This window comes from Sminthopsis crassicaudata, chromosome 2, assembly GCF_048593235.1.
Source record: "Sminthopsis crassicaudata isolate SCR6 chromosome 2, ASM4859323v1, whole genome shotgun sequence".
NCBI lineage: Eukaryota > Metazoa > Chordata > Mammalia > Dasyuromorphia > Dasyuridae > Sminthopsis > Sminthopsis crassicaudata.
The window spans coordinates 404,113,028-404,122,324 of record NC_133618.1 but is presented as its reverse complement, the minus strand read 5'-3'; the positions used below and the strand labels follow the sequence as shown (position 1 = coordinate 404,122,324).

The 9,297-nt window shown below is 31.9% G+C and overlaps 1 pseudogene; it reads left to right on the top strand.

Moving 5' to 3' along the window:
* The first annotated feature begins 485 nt into the window (after window positions 1-485).
* On the top strand, window positions 486-6,686 carry LOC141552872 (importin subunit alpha-1-like; annotated as a pseudogene).
* The last annotated feature ends 2,611 nt before the right edge of the window (window positions 6,687-9,297 follow it).

Here is a 9,297-nt window from a genome sequence, read left to right as displayed (position 1 = left end):
TTTTCTCTCCCCCCTCTCTCTCTCGTCTGTACATATGTATTTTTCAATCTTCTTCACTTTTATAAAAAATGAGTCACACCCAAGAATAAATATAAAAAGAATTAATTAAAATAAGCTAATTAAATATAGGGAAGTTAGAGAAGGAGGGGACTATAACAAGAATAACTTTCTCAGGATACATATAAGAAGTATTCATGTTATATAGGAAGAGTGAAGGATGACAGATGGACAGTTGAATGCTACAGGATAATTAATAAAACAAACAAACAAACAAAAAACCAGCAAAAGCCTCTGGGACTTTGAGAGAATTCTCAATGGAAGAATTACAGAAAGATCTAAACAAGAATGGGATAGATGAGATAGTAGAGATTTTGTACCAATGTTTTTGTACCAATGGAAAGAATGCACAGACCAGGGAGCTCAGGAATCCAGAGAAGTAATACCTGGGGTAGAATTTTTTTTCAAAGTTTTCTCAATTTAGAAGCATGGTACTTGAAGATCTGTATTTAGACCAATATCTTGGTGCTGATATCAATACAGTACTGAACTAAACCAAGCACTTTTATTTCCATGACTCTCCCACTCATCCTATGAGCCATGGATTTCTGTTGTCCCTACAAAACATCACTACTCTGTCATATCAAGTATGTTCAAATTTATAAAAAGGTCCATGTGGCCTGGTGGATATAGTCAGGAGAGCCTGTGTTCTCAAATACTCACTACAAATATGACCCTAAGGAAGCCATTTAATCCTTTCCTCTCTCAGTTTCCCCATCTGTAACATAAAAATAATGCTTGTAGCACTTCATTCAAAGAGCTCTTATGAGACTTAGGTGAGATAATGTCTGTAAAGTAATTTTCTGAACAGAAAGTCTTACAGAAATGTCAGTTATTTGCAAAGTACTTTATATGCATCATCTTCCCAAGCCTTTATGAAATAAAGACTAAGACTTTATCCCCATATCACAAAGAGAAAACAGACTCAGAGTACTAAAACTATTGATTCAAGATTATATAGAAGAGTTTAAATAGGTCTTTGGTTTTCTGATGTCTGATCTAGTTCTTATGATTTGATGTGATAAATATTAAGTGGCTACTATGTACCTAGCACTTTGATAAATGCTAGAGATACAAATAAGAAAAAGAAACTTTCTGCTCTCAAGGAGCTTTTAATCTAATTGGGGGAAACAGTACACAAAAAAAAACCTGAAAAGCAGAAGACAGAGAATATAAGAGGGTACCCAGCACAAGAGCAAGATGAAGAGATAATGATGGAGTTGAAACCAAACAAAATAGCTGGTGAAGAGATGGTTGGCATTTTGAGACCTCTATTAAAGTCATCCAATCAGAGAAGCAGAAGCAACTAAAGATACTGATGAGATGCAATGAGATGGTTCGTCATCCAAACACTCTTCCCTTTCAATAGAAACAGAGAACAGGTTAGCACTAAGCAAATGCACTTGGATAATGGAGCACGTGAGACTAATTGCCAATTGGACAATTCTCTATTAACATGTTTGAAGGATGACCCTCCCCAACTATTCTGTGCTGGCTGGATTGGTGGGTGTGACAAAGAAGGGGAAGTGACATGAGTGGGTGGAGTAGGAGGAGGAAATTGAGGCATTCTCCTGGAGGTGGAGAGAGAAGAAGGAGATGTGGAGATTGCTAGATCTAATCCCTTGAGCGTGACAGCAAAAGTCCAAGAATAAAGACTTTTGATTATCCTGACTCCAGCTGATTTCTGGGAAGACAGAGTTCCAACAAACCGGAATAAGAGATATATAATAAGTGATAATTGAATAAATAGATAAATGAATAAATGACTTTTTTGTGAAGTCAAGTAATATCATAGTGGTTCAGACTCCTGGTCTATTCAGATTAATACTGTCCAGTAAAATACTGAAAAAATAATTGATTGAAAGATGCAATTGACCTCTCTAACATCAAATCAGTCCAATTATTATTCTAGATCTCTTTTCTCTGTCTAGTCCAAATCTGCCTTATAGACTGGAGTTGATGAGCAACAAATAGAGATATCCCTGAATTTTCCAGGCTATTTCTATCTATCATTATCAGTCTTTTACTCATTCCAGCACTGGTCTATTGATTTCCATTCCTAGGGACTCCTTTCCACCTCCACTACCTCCCAAGGAATTCTCTTTCTTCCCCTCTCAATTTTGACTTATTCTATGGAATCACTTCCCTCTATTTAAGGGTCTTTTTGGTGATACGAAGAATTTTGCCAATAAAAAAGGTACTGGAAAAACAAAGATGAAACATGATAAATACGCTGGCCTTAAGTAATTTATAATCTATGAAGAAAATAAAACAGTAAATAATGATTCATTTAAGTTAGAATATAAATACATAATAAAAGTCAAACAGAAAAGCCTTTTAAAATTCAAGAAAGGGGACATCATCACTAGCTGGAGGGATCAGGGAATGTGCCTCATGGAAGAAATGGCACCTGAATTGAATTTTAAAGGCAAGTCAATATTTCATTAAGCAAAGATGAGGATGGAGTGGAGGGTATCTGTTCCTAGCACCGAGTAGGTATACAATGACACAGAACAAAAAGTGGGATGGGATTGGCAGGTAGTGAGTACTGAGTACTGAGCTCAAAAAGAGCATTAGTATAAAACATCTTTACCTTGAAAGGCCAGGAATATGCCCCAGTACATTTAGTTCAATTCCATAGTTATCTATTAAATGTATTAAATACAACCAAAAAACTATTCTAGACATTAAAGAAGGTCAAAGTAATAAATCAATTTGGTAGAATTCTGGTGAAGATGACCAAAAGAAAAGTCACAGAGGAACTCAGGTCTCCTCATATCCTCCAGAAAAGCATAAAAATATCATTCATCATATCATCAAACAATTCATAATTAATACATGCAAAGTGAAACTACAATAAGATTCTTTACCCAGTCCATAACCATTCACAAAATAGACAGAATACTGAGAGGCCAGTCCATTAGGGAAGCCAGCATGAGTGAAGATAAATAAACCAGAAGCCTGACAAACAGCAGACCAAAGTTGCTTCAGGATACACTTGAAGCCTAAAATACTGTAAGGGGAAGTTGTAAAAAAAAAAAAAAAAAAAAAAAGCAGAGGGGAAAAAAACAGAGTCAATGTACAGAGAAACCCAATAAAGAAAATATCTATTCTTCCAACTGTTCTGGCCACAGATTTGGGGACATGATGCAAACATAGCCCTAAATAGGACAACCCATGATGCTAGAAATTCCATTCAGACTCAAGATGCTTCAAAGAGCCCTGAAGTCTGCAGAATACAATACTAGTAAATAGAAGATCTTGAAGGATGAGAAACCTGAGAGTTATGGAAAACCTACAGCATTCTGACCTCTCTTACCTCATACTCCATAGTTTCTCTGACTACAATATTCCAAGGAGCTGTAATGCTATAACAATCTGATCTAAGATACACCAGCGATCCCTTCAGACTTCAACACTCTGAGCCTAGAAGTGAAGGGGAGGCTGACTACCATAGCATTCTGAATACAAATATTCCATGAAAGGAGCCCAAAGGATCAAATTCAGAACCAAAAATGGCATAACTATCCCATTAAAGAGCACAGGAGGATGTATACCTAGCACAAAAACCCAAAACAGGAACTGAAACTGGAGATATAAATAAAGAAAAGAAGATATTGAACACTATGAAAAAATATGATGGGTCAAGATATTCCCAAGGGACAAATGCAGGGCAGATAATAACTTCAAAAGTACAAGCAGATCCTCTGAGCTAAAAACTGACTTGGCCACTAGGATCACAAGAGTATCCAGGGAAAAAAATAAACTAAGAAGTTTTTTTTTGTTGTTTTTGTTTTTGATGAAAGCATAAGTGAAATAAGAACTTGAGAAGAAAGAAAAGAAAGAATTTTAAAGAAAATAAGTAGCTTAGAAAAAAAGATGGAAGTTATAAATTGTATGAAAATTTAAATATAGCAAACAGAACTCATTGATTTCATGAGAAATCATGAAATATTAAAGAAAGGATTAGAATTAATTGGATAAATAGAAATAATTTAATTTGAAAGAATTGATGAGTTAAGGAACAAGTCATAGAAACAATGCAAAATTCCATTAAAGAAAATGATAACAAAACAACATGCCAAAAATTTGTGATACAATCAAAGCAAATATTGAGGAAATACTATAGCTCTAAACATTTTCATTGACAAAACATAGAAAGATCAGATCAATACATTGTGCATAGAACTGAAATAGAAACATAAAAAGCTAATAACTTTTAAAGTTTTATTAGAAGTTACAGTTGTTTAAGTAGAAATTCTAAAAATCAAAGAAATTTAACAAAACTGAAAAAATAGATCAATAGATAAAACTAGACATTTTTGGAGGGAAAGAATTAAAATCTGATTTAATTTTCAAAAGAAAGAGGAATATCAAATTACCAGTATCAAAAATAAAAAGGAAAAATTCACAACAAATGAAGAGGGTACTATGAGACACTACTTTGTCCAATTATATGCCAAAAGCTAATAATTTAAACAAAACATTTACAAAAATATAAAATGCTCAGGTTAACAAAAAAAAAAAAAAAGGAAAAAATAATGTCCATGGAAAATGGGGCAGAAATGAACAAGTCATAAATGATCTCCCAAAAACAAAAAGCCTAGGACCAAATAAATGTATAAGTAAATTTTATCAAATCATCAAAGAAAACAATTCCAATATTACATAAATTGTTAAAATAGGAAAATAAGTGAAAACTTCAAATTCCTTCCATGATATAAATAAACCAATATCCTTAATTAATATTGAAATTAAAATGTAAACAAAATGTTGGTAAAGAAGTTATAGTAATACATTAAAATGCTTCTAACTATAACCATGTTAAACTCATTGACTGCAAAGTTGATTCAATATTATAGACTTCATTAATAACATTAATAACAAAAGCTATTGGAATCACACTTTCAAACTCTTAGCAAAATATAACACTCCTGTATGTTTTTTATTAAAAAGAAAACTAGAAATAAATGGACTTTGTCTTTACATGGTAAATAGTAGCTCTCTAAAATAAAGAATTAAACACATTCTTAACCTTGACTAAGCAGCAACTTCATCCCCTAAAGGACTATGCAATCTCTAGCAACCTCCTTCCTTGCTTTTCTCCCTGTTAAAGACAGCCAAGTCCACCAATGAAAATGTTCACTCACCAGCACCCAAGCTTAGTAGGTTGGAAAAAAAAAAACAAAGAAAAAGCACAGGAATAAGGATCGTGAATTGAAGTGAATATAGAACTGAGAAAAGCTAAGAAAAATGACCAGATGCTTAAAAGAATTATCAGTAATGTTTCCTGATGATACTACTTTCCCTCTGTCTTCTGCAAGAAAATTGAAATAACCAAGGCCACTAGTCTGTTGAAGAAATTGTCAAATGTATGAATAGTAATAATTTGGAACTTCAACTTCAGGCTATCATTGATGGCACTTCCCTACCTCCCTGTTCAAATAATTGATGCTGTCATGATTCCAAAATTTATAGACTTCTTGGGCAGGACAAAGTATAATGTTACTCAGTTTAATCTGATTAACAACAAACTTACCAACAAATGTTACTTCTGAGACATCAGACTAAAGCAAGACTATGGTAGATGCAGAGGGACTATGCCTGTATTCATTGTTCTGTTAGTTTCTCCCTAGTCTCACATCAGTGAATAGACAATGTGGGTCTTGGGAAACATTGCAGATGATGGTTCAGCCTACAGAAACTTTGCATGGTGCAAATCTTATCTAGTCATTTTCAAATCTTTGTCATCCCAAAAATCCTATTCCCAAGAGAAGCTATTGACCAAATTCTTTAGTTCACCTTTTGCCTCATGGTAATAAAGAAATTCTAACATATCTATCTGTTAGGTCATTTCCTACCTCACAGATGGCTCAAATGACTTGACTGAAGTGGTGGTGGAAACTGGAGTTGTCCCATAGTTAGTGAAACTTCTAGGATCTCATAAATTGTCGATAGCATCTCCTTCCTTACAGGATATAAGAAATATTATTATTGGGACAGATTAAAAAACTCTGATTGTCATAACTTCAAGAGATTTGCTAGTTCAAGAATCTTTGCTAACATTTTTTATTTACTACAAAACCAATATCCAGAAGGAGATTTCGTGGACAATTTCAAACATCACAGCTGGCCATCAGGATCAAATACAGCAAGTTAAAAATCATGGATTAGTTCCATACTTGGCTGGAATTCTGCCAAAAAGAGACTCTGAGTCACAAAAAAGATGCTATATGGATGGATTATCATAAACTACACAAATGATAGAATAATTGAACAGATTGTGTATCTTGTTCAAAATAAAATTCTGGAAACTTTAACCAATCTTTTGTCTGCAAAAGACAGCAAAATTGTCCTAGTTGTTATTTTGGATGCAATTTCAAATATTTTTCTAGCTCCTGAAAAACTAAATAAAACTGAAAAACTGTATCCTAATTGAAGAATGTGGAGGACTAGACAGAAATGAAGCACTCCAATACCCTGAAAATGAAATAGTACATAAGTCTTCTTCAAGCTTAATTGAAAAATATTTTTCCACAGAGGAAGATCAAAATATTGTATTAGAATCTACCTCAAATGTCTATGCCTTCCAGATTCAAGATGGCACACCTGAGACCTTTAACTTTTAGATTTTATATTCAAACCATCAATTCTTGTATGCCTTGTTCTTGGTGTAATTTTATCTTACTGTGTCTCCACAAAGATCTTTTTTTTTAAATATGATTTTTAATGTAGCACTCAAGCATACTTAAACAGTTTGAACTCTGCACATATTGTATAAAACCTCTATCCTCAATAGGATTCTTATTTCTATATGGAATTTTCTGTTTTACAGTGTCTTATAAATAAAAATTTAATTTTCCCCCAATCCTGAAGAAAAAAAGAATCAGCATAAGCTGCAGGCCTTTAAAATAGGATCAGGGATAAAATAAGCATAGCTGTTATTAACACTATTATATAATATTTTTCTAGAAATGCTACCTACATCAATAACAAGAAAGAGAAATCTAAGGATTAAGCAGATATAGTAGTTAAAAAATTATAGCAGGTAAATAATTAAATAATCTTTTTTGCAGGTGATGATTATCTATACGAAGAACTCTAATCAATTAAAATGATAACTTCAAGAAATAATCAGGATCTTTTTTAAAACCCTTATAAATAATTATCCTTTCTCTATGTTACCAAAAAAACTAGAATAGATAAGTTTTATTCAAATTAACTACAGAATATATAAAATATTTGAGTTCACCTATCAAAATATATACAAAAATTATAAAACAGTGTTATAAGAACTATAAAACAATGTTTAATAGATACAAATATATCAAATGCTCATAATTGGTTTATTCCAACTAATAAAATTATAATATTATATCAATTAATATTTTATTAAGTGTCATACTATCAAATTACCATGAAATTTCTATAAAGAACTATAAAAAATAGCCAAATTCATCTAGAGCAAAAGGTTAAAAAAGTCAAGAGGAATAATGAATATAACCAGAAAGAACACTTAGGAATACCAGAATTATTAAAAACTGCTTGGGAACTGGTTGAAAGAAATTAACATAGTAGCTTAGTGTTCAATAAACCTAAAGATCCAAGTAACCAGAATAAAGATTTTCTGGCCAACAAAATCTTTTAGGAAAAAAGAGACATCAATTTGGCAAACATTAAATTCAGACTAATGTCTAATACCACCTACTAAAATAATCTGCAAGTGGAAACATTGACAGGAGTAGAGTTTTGTTTTTTTTGTTTGTTTGTTTGTTTTTGACAAAACATAGGTTAAATAGAATAAAAGGAGAGGCAATTAGGTAGTATAGTGTATAAACAATTGTCCCAGCAGGCAGGAGGATCTGAGTTCAAATACTAACTTGTCCTTTATTAGCTATGTGACTATGGGCAAATCACATAACACTGATTGCTTTGCCCAAAAAAGGAAAAAAAATCAAAGGAGATAAAATCAACCATTCTAACTATATAAATTTGAGGGGAATATTTAAATAAAATAAATTAAATTATGATTAGAAGGAAGAGCTAATATTTGTGGAATGCCTCTCTAATAAAGATCCAATATTTGAGAAATATAAGCAAATATTTAAATATTCAAGAACAAGAGCCATTGCCTAATAGATTGATAGTCAAAAAATATAAACAGGTAGTTCTCAAAAGTTAACAAAGAAATTAAATTCTCCAAATAACTACTAATAAATAAGAATGAAAATTAAAATAACTAAGGTTCACCTCACAACATCTAAGGTTCACAAATCATCAGATTTAGGGTAGGGATATGAGAAGACAGGTACACTAACGTACTAGTTCAAGCCATTTTAGAATGCAGTTTAGAATTATACATTAAAATTCGCTAAACTGTTCCTATTCTTTGACTTTGTTGTTCCACTACATAGTATATATCCCAGAGATATCTAGGAAAGAGGAAAATTACCTAGAAAAGATAGTCATTGTGATAGTTTTTTTTCTTTTTTCTTTTTTTTTATTGTAGCAAGGAACTGGAAACTAGGTTCCCAACAGCTGAGGAATGAGAGAAAATTATGCATATAACAAATTATGTTATAATTAATGTGGAAAATTAATACATTATAATAAATAATGAAATGGATTCAGAGAAACCTTGAAAGATTTGTATGAACTAATGTAGAGTGAATTGAAAAGGCCAAGACAATTTATATAACTGTAATATTTTAAATAAAAACAACTTTGAAAGAATAAGAACTCTGATGAATGACCAACTATTATTACAAAGGATTAAGCATGCTAACCATCTCTTGACTAGGAGGTAAGAGAAAAAAGATGCAGAATAAGACCTACCTTTTTGAGATATATCAGATAGCTTTGCTTTACTAACATTATTGCTACAAAGGAGACCTTTTTTTAAAAAAAGAAAAGGAAAACTATGAGGGACATAAGGTTAGTCATTGTGAAGCCAAGAAAAAAGAAAGAGTGACTGGAGGCTTTTTGCAATACATAGAAGATAATAAAAGGCAGTTCCAAGAAAATATACAAATAGTATAGCTCTGAAATAAATGTGTTGAATTCATTATATCCTTCTACAAATAATATTTACACATAATAAAAATTTCTAGTTTCTTATAAAATCTCCTTTTGTTGATCTTTTTTGCTCATGGAAATATTCATGTTTTCTAGTTTGTCAAATTCAGGAGAATAAAAATAATTTTTAAAAACATAAATCACATAGTTACAAATTTATAAAGT